We start from the raw sequence: 13,330 nt of genomic DNA, 5'->3' as shown, positions 1-13,330 counted from the left end.
AGGTCACTCCAGAACCCTATAACTTTCTGATCTGCTTAGAAAAGGTACAGTAGTCTTCTTCACAGAATCACAGATCCAGAAATGGAATGTACCCTTACAGTTCATCTAATCTAACTCTCCCATTTTACAGATGAGGAAACTGAGGCCCAGAGAAATTGCAGACCTGCTCAAGGTCACACAGATAGTAATCATCAGAGATAGAATTTGAAACTAGGTCCTCTGCTTCCAGAGTCAGTTATATAGATATAATCCAGTCATCCTAACTAAAATTTTCTGTAGTAAGGATATCATGGCATTTTATAGTATTCTACCAATAGGCTAGAACTCTCCTCAGATCTGGATTTCCAACCTCAAGCACTAGCAATAATAATAACAACTCATTTATACAGCTCCTTAAGGTTCACATAGAATTTCACACGCATGATCTCATTTGATCTGCACAATAACCCTCTAAGGTAGGTGCTATTGCTATTCCTACTTTACAGATGAGGAAACTGAGGCTCACAAAGATTAAGCAACTTTCCCAGCATCACAGAGCTAGTAAGAATCCAAGGCAGAATTTTCACTCAGGTCCTTCTGAATCCAAATCCAGCACTGTAGACACTTTGTCACATTATTTCACCCATTCTCTCCCAAGACACAGAGGTCGCATACTGGGCAATATGTTCTATAAACAAGAATCATTAGGGTTTACACTTGGGGTCATGGTGGAGATTAGTCCAATCCAAAAAGAATTTATTAAGCACCTAAGACATATAAGACAGGCCCTGGAGATACAAAGTTGAAATGAAACATAATTCTTGCTTTCATGGAACTTACATTCTTCTGGGAATCATTTTATTCTTTTTCATTTAGGTAATATTTGGTATGGCCTCTTAACTTGGTTAGAATGCTGCTATTGTCCCTGAAACACAAAGTAGATTATTAATCACACACACACACACACACACACACGCACACACTAAATAGCAGGTGTGCAGAATAGTGCTAGCCAGTGGTATGCTGGTAAATATTTAACAAGTGGCTCTTTGAAAAAAAAAAAGTATCTATAAACACACTTTTAAGTTTAACTTGTATTATTAACATTTTCTCCGAATCTAAACAATCATCAAAACAATCAATCAAGCCCTAATCTGGAGCATTTGCTGATTTCAAGATGTAAATGCTCACCTTGAAAATTTACCATTCAGCTTTCTCAAGTCTGGTTCTAGATGGCTCCAGCACACCTCTGGGAGAGCCCAAGGGGTTAACAAATTCTCAGAATTGAACAGACCCATTTCTCCTCATTCTGGAATTCTTCCCATCCCTTGCTAAACAACTCTGAATTTCACAATTTCAGTTTCTAGTTACCAGACTACATAGTAACTCTGGTCAAGAAGAAGAGGAATTTCAACCAGGACATCTCCCAAGATTCATTCTTTCTATAATTCACTAAGGAAATTAAGTGCCTATAATGACAATTTTCTATTAAGAGGAAAAAAATTCCCATATGAAATTATATTCTTACTGATCTTTTCAATTTAATAGTGTTGGACACTAGTTGATGCTTAATTAGTAGTGTTAGCTGATGGACTGAATCTATAAATCAATCAATATAAATGAATAAACATAATAGTGAATATAATAAATCTAAATCAATCAATCAACAAATGATCAATTTCTATATGTAGGAAGATTTTTTAAAATGCTATAATTAGGATTCTTTTCTCCACTTTATGACTCTGCTTTCCAGTCAAACTAGATTCCTAACTGTTCTCCATCCAATCCTACCATCATCTATCTCCATGTTTTCACAAATCATGAAATGCATTCTGTCTTGAACTCTGATGAGACATTTCTTTTACTTTAGGTAAAAAATCCTTTGGCTCCCCTACAAATCCTTCCCTGATCCTCTCTTGGTAAGTGTTCCATACCTCAGATTTTCATATATACTTCGTATGTATCTCACTTCTGCTTAGAACACTCTACCCTTTACCATTAGATAAGGAGACAGAATGCTATAATGGAAAGAACGCTGAATTTGGAGTCAGGGGAACGGATTAGAACACTGGAACACTTATCTCCCAGGGTTGTTATGAGGATCAATAGCACACTGCCTAGTACATCACAGTGGGTACTTGATAAATTCTTGTTTCCTTCCTTCTTGTCTGGACTTTAATTTCCTTATCTGTATGTAGTCCTTATTTATCTTTGGCAAGGACACATATAGTTGGGAACAAAAATTCTGCTGTTATGAGATGGAAATTTATAGGTCTTTTAGGTCTCTTCTCCTGAAAGGGAGAGGGGTGGAAATAGAGAAAGAGGGAAAGTGGACAAAATATCTCACCAGGATCAAAAAGTGAGCAAGTGCACTGAGTTTATACCAGGTTTCTCCACAATGCAAGGATAACAATAGAGAGGAGGTGGGAGGGACATGTCATCATGGTCATGGCTGCTGCTACTGCTGCCATACCTGTCTAGGACTGGGAAGAAAGTGGCTGAGCCCACAGTTTGACTGGAGTTGATGAAACAAGAACAAGAAGCAAGGGTAGACATATTGAAGAGTCAGGGTAAAGTGGGAAGCTGGTTGTATGATGAGTAAGGAGGCTCTGTCACCATCAACCACCAAGGCCAGATGGGCAGCTGAGGTCCCAAAGAGAGCCAAGTCCAATCAGTAAGGGAAGATTTATATTGATGACGCCTCTCTCCACTGCCATCCTGTCCCAGAGTCCCAATTCTCATATGCTTTTTCTATTCTTTAAGTTTGTTCGTAATTCCTGATTTAACTGGTACTTTAATACTCACTTACAGTAGATAAAATATGATTGATCATTACTTTTTTTGATTTGTGTGTTTCATTATTTATGAACAAGGAGCTGCAAAAGAAAGAACAGTGACTGCTTTAGTATAGACAATACCAATTGGGCACTTGAGACGTATAGGGAAAAGAATAATATTGATTTATTAAGTTTAATAAATGTCCCAAGATGGGTAGAGCTGGGGACTGGGGTTTCATCCCTAGGCAGAAGCAAATCAATCAGCATTGTTAGCTGTGGGTCTCAATGCTTTCTCTATTTTTCTTGAGCACCCTATCCTCACCCCCTCTCCACTATATACACAGGAATATGAAAAGTCCCACCATAGTGGTGGATTTGTGAGTGATGATCAGAGAACAGGACATGACTGATGAGAGAAGAAAAGGAGTGTCTGGACCAGATCAGTGATGCCTGCCTTCCAAGGGTGGGGGACTGAGAAGGGAGAACTCCTTTCTTTCATTTTCACCTTCAAGCATACATATAAACCTACAATCTCTATAGACAAAAGATATATGTAAAATGAAGAAGCTGGATGCACTGGCCTCTTAGATCATCTCTCTGTCTAAAATAATCTTTGATCCTACCTTGGAAATACATATATAAAAAAATGTATGTGTATGTATATATATATATATGCATATGTATATATATATATGTGTGTATATATATGTAAAACCCCTCTACTGTGCTTTAAGTGCCTTTAGGAAAGAAACAATTGCTTTTCATATGGTGCCCTAAATATGATACAATACTATTATACACAGTGTCCCAAAAGTCTTGGTGCCATTTTAAATTTACAAAGTGCTTCCAAGCCCCCAAGACCTTTCAGACACCCTGTATAATGCATAATTGGTACTTGAATGCTGACTTGCTGTAGATAAAATGTGATTGCTCTTAACTTCTTTTGATTTGTGTGTTCATAGGCATTTATTCACCGGCATTTATAAAACACCTACTAGGTGCCTGGCATTATGATAAGCACTAGGGATACAAAAAGAGGTAAGAGAGTTTCTGCCCTCAGAGAACTTATAGTCTAATAGGGAGACAAAGTGTAAACAAATATATACAATGAAAACTATATTCAGGATAAATAGGAAATAATCATTTAAGAGAGGCAATTAATTAATTAATCCCTCGAAAATTAAGAGGGATTAGAAAAGCTTCCTGTAGAAGGTGGGATTTTAGTTGGGGCTTAAAGGAAACCAGGGAGGTTAGTGGTTGGAAAGGAGGAGGGAGAGAATTCCAGGCATTTAAAGTAGGCATTTGAAGAATTTTATTTTCAGCATAACCAGAGGCCTGAATTTGGTACTGCTGATCTCCAGGGTAAGACAAAAATTGTACCTTTCCCAGATGTTATTCATTCACAGCTGGATGCCATTGTGGGGGCATGTTTAGTGAAACCATATTCCTAGTCTGCATATTTGTCTGCAAGATTCAGTGACACTTAAGAAACAACATTGCTATCATGTCTTGGATAACCAGATATCTTAGCATATCTTGACCACCTCCCAAAATGGGATTGTCAGCAAGAGAACATCATGTGATTGTTACTCTGGTCCAATGAATGTAGGAAGCCTTCCAATCAGATTGACATTTCGGAATGTAGATCGGTATGCCAAGGATAACTTTCCCTTTGATGTTCATCTATGAAACAATGTGATATGGTAGGGAAAGCACCGGGCTTGGATTCAAAAGACCCAAAAGACTCTGTTCTTTCAGATACTATACGAAGGGCTGGAGTAATTCTCTGTGACTTGATTTCTTCATCTGTCAAATAGAGATAATAATACTGACTCTACTTCATGCAGTTGTTATGAGAGAATCTGTGCTCTGTTATATGAAAATGAATTATTATTATTATCTGATGCTAATTAAGTAACCCTATATCTTAACTCAGTAAATGTCCAGGATTATAACTGAAAAGAAAATGAAATGAATGTTGTATTGCCTGAAATTTAATTCCATCAGGCTGGTTGGGGTTGAGGAAACTGAAGATGAACTGAAGTCCTTCATTCAACATTCAGCAAACATTTATTTGGTGCCAATAACAGTAATCATTTTGTAAATATATACAGCATTTTAAGGATTACCAAGCACTTTGTAATAGTAATAACTACTTATAAAGTGCTTTAAAGTTTGCAAAGGGCTTTACATAGATTATCCCTCTTGAGCCTCCCAACAATTCTTTGGGGTAGGGACTACTGGGATCATTATCATCTCTTGTTCTTTGTTCTATACCTGCAATGTCATTGGTATAGGAACTCCCAGCATGGAAACTTCCTCCACAGATGAAGAGCACCAATTTGCCTGTAACTTCAGATGGTAAAACTCATTATTGCTGAGCTAGAAGTGACTCCAGAAATCATTTAAGTCCATCTCTCTTCTCACCCCCCACAACATGAGGAAACTGAGGCCCAGAGAAGTTAAATGACTTGCCTAAGGTCAAATAGAAGATATTTAATGGCAGAGCCAACATCCTCCTATTGCAAATCCATGACTTTCGAGAGTTTCCTGGAGCACTGGGAGATTGAATGAATTGCTCATAGCCATATAGCTAGTATGTTTTGAAGACAAAACTTGAGTTCTGGTCTTCCTGACTCAGGAGACAACCCTCTCGCCACCACACCATACTCTTATTCCAGTTTACCAATAAAGAAACTGAGGCCCCACGGGTCACACAGCTAACCAGCGTTAGTAGCAGGATTCAAATCCAGGTTTTCATGAATCCACCTCCAGCACATTATCCAACCTACTACATGCAGAATCATATTCATCCAGGTGCTCTATTCATCCTCCTGCCAAAACAATAGAACACTGATGCCATATCGTCTAGAATCAGTTCCAAAGCACAGTTATCTCATTTTTTCTACTTCACTTTTGGCCTGGTTAGGTAAATGACCACCGAAATTCATTTTTAAAATCAATACATACTTTCTGGTATAGATAAAATATATTTAAATTAAGTGAATTTTCAATTAGCTTATTTTAAATTAGATGTACGGCAAGAAAATCCATGAGGTGCTGATATGGGATTAATTTATAAGCATTCTTATCAGACAGTCACACCCTGCTTGTTATTTTTCCATTGGCACAGAATTATGCTTCAGGGAAGAAAGAATTTTCTCATGCTTCAAAACAGTATTGTCTTGGGCAATAACCATCAAGAAAGTAACCTACAGGAGCTCACATTGATATGGTACAATTAGTACAGTCCTCCATCATCTCAAATGGCAGAGATGAGTCAACTACCCTGTCTTCCCTAATGCAACAAGACAGAATGAAAGATGGTGTGACACCAACTCACACCTCCAAAAGCAACTCTTCTAACACTGATCAGTCCATAACACCAGTAGGCCAATTCCTTATCTCCCCACCCCCACCCCCTGCAAACCGCAGATTTCAATTTTCTAATTTATGCAGCCAAATTTGAGATTATACCCAGAGCTCAAATTGTTCCCTTACTCTTATCACCACTATTCCAAGAGTATCATTCAGTCAACAAGCATTTATTAAGTTCATTCTACGTAATAATCACCATTGCAAGTGCTTCTTACTGACAATTCATAGGGTCCTTAGATCATAGACCTAGAACTGGGAGGGAACCAAGAGGTCCTAGAATCGAACACCTTAATTTTATAAATGAGGATACTGACTCAAAAGAGTCTAATGACTTATCCATAGTCACACAAATGGTAAGCGGCAGAGACGGGATTCAAATATCATCCTCTCAAGTCTCATAACTCCAGAGCCAGCACTCAATCCAGTGCACCAAGAATTCCTAACATCAAAACCGAGCACATGTGATCAGCCTTTTCTCATGTTTTGATCCTATGATGAAAAAACACCGTAAAAATAAAGATGTACATCCTCATAAGTCAGATTCTTCAAAGCCCGCTTCATATGCTGTCTCCTTTATGAAGCCTTTTGTGAGTCTTACATGCCAGAAATGATCTCTATCTCTCCAAGCTTTCATTGGCACTTCTCTTATTGCATTTTCATAACCTGACTCATCTTATAGTTAATTGTGTACGTCTTCTGCCGTGTGCTCACAAATAATAAAAGAGTTGTTTTGGTGGAGCACAGGTTGTTCCATATACTCTTTGGCTCTCAAATTGTGATTTGCCTTATGGAGAACCAAGTGGTTAATTCATTCAGCCTATTTAAGATTATAGAGGGCTAACTGTAGAGTATTGAGTCTAATGAAAATTAGCCTTTGGAATCTCTCCCCTTAAAAAATGCATCCTAAAACCCAGTAATGGTTCCAGAAAAGAGTTCCTCTCAGCAAAGAAGCAAAGGGCTACCAGGGCAGAATGTATGTACATATACACATATATACATATAGTGTACTATATGTATGGTATATATCTACGTAATGCAACCACTGTATCAAGTATTTTTGCTTATCTAGTTTTCTTGATCACAAAGGATTCTGTTTTAAAGAGGGTGAGCATAAAAAAGGAGGAATAAGTAAAAATGTCTCTAATGTTAAAAACAAAAGGTCTCAATTAAACTTTTTTTTACAAAAGACATCTTACTATTTAGCAACTTTTCTTTAAAAAGAGGATGATATAGAATTGGAATCCATGAACCACACATTGCATACCTAAATATATTTCTTTTCTGAACTTCAAAGAGACTTTGTAAAAGAGAGGCTGAGAGTAACAGAGAATTTGGCCTCAGGTGCTTTAGGACAAGACAGTAGAATAATGAAGACTCTAGTTATCTTCTCTATTGGTAACATTTCTCCTCCAGGTTCCAATGATGGCAGGAGAATGTTCAAGGAAGTGTCTGCTGCATGCTTATGAGGCCCTAGCTTCACACAGACATTACTTTCTTTAATACTTTGCTCTTTTGACTCTACTTGCAAGCCATATCAGCATCTGCCCACCTTTGGTTCTTGTAAATATTATGTCTATGTAAAACTATGCGAACTATTTCTTTGCTACGAAAACCAAGCTACTATAAACAAGAACCAATTCCTTTGCTGCTAGGAACTGGACAGTGAAGCTTACTGATGAGAATTAGAGGGGAAGATCTTTTTTAAAAAAAGTTTTTAAATCAAGAAGAGAAAATTCAGAAACAAAGGGAATAGGTAAATCAAAGCATTAGGAGCCTGAACTTTAACTCTATGAAGATTAGTTATTCAGGTCAAACAACAAATTTATACTGGCATATTCCTAAAAGTCCTTTGGTGAATTCCATTGTCATGAGAATGAAAGGTTAGAGTTCAGTTCTCAGAGAACAGACAGTTTACATCCTAGTTGGTACTAATTGTTCTAGGGAGTGAAAAACAAGTGAACTTGAAACTCACAAGCCAATAAAGAAAGACAATCTCAATCATTTCTGGATTGTGAGTCAACTACAGTAAAAGAAGTGGTTGGTTAATGCCATATAGTCTAATTTCTAATGACTTACTAGACTATAAATTTCTTGAGGGCAGAGTCAATGCTTTATACCTCACAGACTTTCACAATTAGTGTGGAGTAGTAGAAAAGAGCATTGTACTTAGCCAGATGATCTATGTTCAAATCCTAGTCCTAGACTTCATTAGTTAGGTGACATTGAATGTCCCTTAGCCTCTCTAGCTACAGTTCCTCATTTGTAAAATGGAGATTCATTCAACAACTGAGTGACCACAAGTGTATGGCACCAGGGTAGATGATATGGAGAATACAAGAAGGAACAATTAGACATAGTTCCCTGCCCTGGGATAGCATGGAGTACAGTAAGGGAGAAGAAGTATAAATAAATTATAATAACAAAATATTTAAAGCACTTAAATTTTTTTAAGTCACTTATGTACATGTGGTATCTCATTTGAGTCACACAACAGCTCTGTGAGAGAACTGAAAGTATTATTTCCATTTTACAGATAAGGAAACTGAGCTTCTGAGTCTCAAAACGACTTTGCAGGAATCACACAGCTAGTAATTATTGTTAGAGTCAGTACTTGAATCCAGGACTTAAATATCTTTTCCTAAATCGACTACAACGATGTGAAAGCATTAGGTGGAGGCCACTTCTTGAGATCATCAGGGAAGGCAACAGCATCTTAAATAGGCCTGAAAGGATGAGTTTGATTTTGACAGGCAAAAATAAGGGGAAGGGTATTCCAGGTGCAGAAAATAGAGTAAAGAAAGATGTAGAGGTAGGAAAATTCAGGATAGTCTCAGAGAGAATAATACCTGCCTTTTCCTATCCTCCCTCATCAGGTTGTTGTGAGGATCAAAGGAGATAAAGTGGAGGATGTCCCCAGAGTAACATTTTGGGGACATCTTGTACATGAAAATCTAATGTATAATGATAATCTTTGTAACTCTAGCTCACAAAACCTTGTACATAGTAGGCATTCAGTGAATGCTTGGTTACCATGATTATCGTCATCAGGCTTTAACAATATCGATGGATTTTTGTTCTCCTCAGTGAAGCAAATGGTCCTCTTCATCCCCAGGTTAAGTGAATCCTGTAACTCCCTAAGCCCCTAGTTCAGCTTCCAGTAAACAACTTATGAGAGAGAATTTGTCTCAAGAGTCTCCATTATCCAGTTACTAACTGAATTCTATCTTAAGTTTTTTTTATACAGCTTTTGTTACTATCCTATGTGCTGGTTGCACTGAGTTCACATGTCTTTTTTTCTGTTCATATCCAGTACTTCCAGTTCTGATAAGGGAAACTGTCATCAGCCAAAGGAACAAGAATGGACCAAATATCGCCCAGGATGCTAGCTAAACTTGTTCTTCTACCACATTTTTCACCTGCCTTACACACTAGTTGGAAGGTACAGTTGTTCCCTCCTCTGGGAGCAGAGCCAGTCTTTGGCTTATGATCCTTTCTGTTTCAGCTGAGTCAAGCATGGGTCAATCAGTGAACCCATACCTAGGGCAAACAGGAATTGATTGGGGTGGGTAGGGCAGTGGTCCAAGGAAAGGACAAGCTCTGGGGCGAGGGGATAGGCCTGGCAATTTTATATGCCTGAATAAGTCAAACTAATTTCTGGGGAATAATATCAAACATTATATTCATGTCACCAAGAAAGCATCTTGATGAGATTATTATTATTCACCAATCATTCAGAAAATGTTGATGAGCAGGTGAACAATTTAAGAGGTGATCAATCAGACTGATCTGAAATAATTAAAGAAAAATTTAGCAAGCCAGACTACGTGATAGAGTTAGAGCTGGTAGAGAAAGGAGGAAAGCCTTAAATAAACAACCTCCATTTCCTAAAGTCTCAGCTAAAAAACCATCTTCTGTAAGAGACCTTTCCCATTCCCCCTCAATGTTAGTGTTTTTCCTTTACTGATTATCTCCAGTTTCTCTTGTATATCTCTTGTCCGTACGTAGTTATTTGCATCTTGTCTCCCCCACTAGATCATGAGCTCTTTGAGAATAGGGACTGTCTTTTGCTTTTCTTTGTATCTGTGCATTTAGTACAATAGCAGATAAATAGTAGGTGCTTAATAAATGCAGGTTGACTGACTAGGGAATTTCTGTAAGGGCAGGTTTGATTAAAAAAAAAAAAGACAATTCTCTTAATTCATATGTAGACAGAATAGCTATCTACTAGGCAAGGCCATACCGATCAGATTTGGCCAGAAGGAAATCAGTGAAGTCAGTGAAATTTGTCTTTGATGTACTTCTACCCCCTCTTTTTAAAAATATTCTTACACTCTTTTAGTGCCCTTTATCCTAAACACAATCAGGCACCCAGTATTCCCATGCTGCCCAATCTTTTACCAGTATCTGACAGAGTGCCTTGAATATAGTAGATATGTTGTTGAATGAATGTATGAAAGGAAGAACAGTAGATCTGACTCCAGTCTAATTCATACTAAATGTTAGAGACTAAATGTTACTTCTAATTGATGTTTTCCAATTTCACAATAATGAAAAAAGAAATCTTAAAAATATAAAATAATGGTTACTCTTTCCAAGAATGCTTGTATTTTAAAATAAGAGCTGCAAGGGGAAATAATTTAATTTACTCATAAGAACATTTCAGAAAACAGGGGAAGAAATTTTTTGTTGATGGACCCCAGAGGACCCTTCCCCAAACCCCTTAAGTCACCCCACAATAGGTACTCATTTGTTCTTCATATGGGTAAGAACCTTGATGCTTGATTCTACCTTTGTACTCCCCTAATACTGGATTATGAGTTCCTTGAGAAAAGCAGTAATTGTTTTTTTTTTTTTCCTTAGCACAGTGCCTAGCACATAGTTGCAGTTGTGGTTTGTCCTTCATTCTCAAAGAGGACCGTGGCATCAAGGAGATGATGACATGACTTGCAATTAATTGACTTTGATTTGAGCAAGAGAGGGCTGTGCAAAGTCACCAGCCTCACTTTCTTCTCCCGAGACACCTGGGTCCAGTGGCCAGATAGTTTATCAGGATGACTGGAGATGGCCCAGGATGCAGTAGGAGACCCTGACTTTTAAGCTAAGGTCTTTTCAGGTTCTCACTTTGAGGAAGGCAACACCCATTCAGTGAATAGGCCTCTTTAAGAGTGAGTCAAGGGATAACCCTTTTAATAAAAAAAAAATTCATCTGAGAAGGAAAGATCCTCAGGGCTGCTGGTCAGAAGAGAAACAGTTACTGTTTACATTCACTCTGGGCCCCCAAAATAATCTTTAAGTGGTGCTTAGACAGGGACCTATTGTTGTCCAATTCGTGAGATCCAGAGTGAATTGGGTTTAAGGCTTGGTCTTTGAGAAAGAAATCTAGCCAGTAAACCCCTGAATGGGAACCCAGCTGGCCAGTTCCAGTTGGGCAACTCATCCTCTCCTGTCCTCCTCTCCCCTCTCTTTCCTTCCCTTCCATTCTCTTCTTCTCTCTTCTCCCCTTACCTGAGGGTATTCTGCCCAAGGGAAGGTAAATTTTAATGGCCAAAAGCTACACAGTCAACATGAGCTTTACCAGCTAGATTCCAGTTGTTCAGCCTAAAGGCCAATGAGCTACCAGAGTCTGCTTACCTTTTCACAGGTCTTCGGAGGCCAACCGGATAAACGTATTGAGAGAAGAGACTTTCCAGAGTCAAACAAGGGTTAGGCTTTATTCAGGGTCTTAGTTACATATCCATATGCAGGGCGAATTCTTCCCCAGGAGAGAGGAATCCTCCTCCTTCCAAAGGGCAAGGATCATACAGCAAGAGGATGGGAGCGGAAGAGGGGAGGGACCCTCTTCCCTCCAAGGGCCCCGCAGCAAGAAGAGCCCCCAGAGGGGACTGCATCCAGAGGAGCGCCTTCAGGCTTTCCTGTCCCTGCTTAAGCTCTCCCACCGCATAGTTTGCACGTGAATACCGTTCATGCTCTCAGCCCCTAGGTAATTAACAACAGGTGTGCTCAGACCACGGACCAATCTCAAGGGTGGGATGCTCTCCCCAGCAAGTTTCCCACTGAGAAGAGGTGGAAATGCACGAGATAGCCCGTGTTTCACACCTCAACTCCCAGCTGTTCCCTGGGGGGCCTCGTGAGAACTCTGAGGTTTAGACCTGCCCAAGACTGTCCACGTGAAAACTGAGCTTACACCCCAACAAACAGTAACTGTTTTTCTTCTGGCCAGCAACCCTGAAGCTCTTCCCTTCTCAGATGAATTTTCACTGAATGGGTATTGCCTCCCTCAAAGTGAGAACCTGAAAAGACCTTAGTTTAAAAGGGTCAAGGTCTCCCACTGCATCCTGGACCATCTCCAATCATCCTGCTAAGCTATCTGGCCACTGGATCTGGTATCTCTGGAGGAGAAAGTGAGGCTGGTGACTGCACAGCCCTCCCTTGCTCAAATCAAAGTCAATGTCATCATCTCCCTGATGTTATGGTCCTCTTTCAGAAAGAAGGACAAAGCACAATATGTGAGCAGTCCGAGCTGCCTGAATAGGGACCCAACTGTCCAGTTCCAGTTGGGCAATTCAGCTCATCCTCTCCTCTCCTCTCTGCTCCTTTCCTCTCTCCTTACCTCTCTCCTTGACCAAAGGAAGGTAAGTTTTAATGACTGAAAGCTACTCAGTTAACTGGTACATCCTTAACAAATGCTAGTTGACTAACATTCATCCCACAAAAATGTTGGATGCCTTGGCAGTCTCAGAGAAAAAAAATCCATTTCACCATTCATGTAGTCAAAGATTCCATGCCCCCAATTCCTGGAGCAAGCCATAAAGACAAAGACAGTCAGGGGCTTTGAGAGTCCAGGCTATTTCTGTCTGGGGAATTCATCTCAGCCTCGCATTTTAGACCCTCCACAATCTGGTTCCTCCTTGATTTTCTAATCATTTCATACCACTTCCCTTCATGAACTCACCATCTAACCAAAGGACTTGCAGCTGTTTCTTGAATCCAATTCTCCATCTCTCATCACTACACAATAATTCCATACCAAAATACTTCCTATAATTTCCAGCTCTTAGAATCTTTATTTTTTTTCAAGGTTTGGCTCAGGCCTGTCTCTCTTTTGTAAAACTTTCCCTGGTCCATGCTGTTCCCCCAGATCTTAGCGTTGTCTCTTCAATTTACCTTGTATCATACTTATTTTATACACATGGTGT

This window comes from Notamacropus eugenii, chromosome 7, assembly GCF_028372415.1.
Source record: "Notamacropus eugenii isolate mMacEug1 chromosome 7, mMacEug1.pri_v2, whole genome shotgun sequence".
Taxonomy (NCBI): Eukaryota; Metazoa; Chordata; class Mammalia; order Diprotodontia; family Macropodidae; genus Notamacropus; species Notamacropus eugenii.
Note: the sequence above shows the minus strand (reverse complement) of the source record.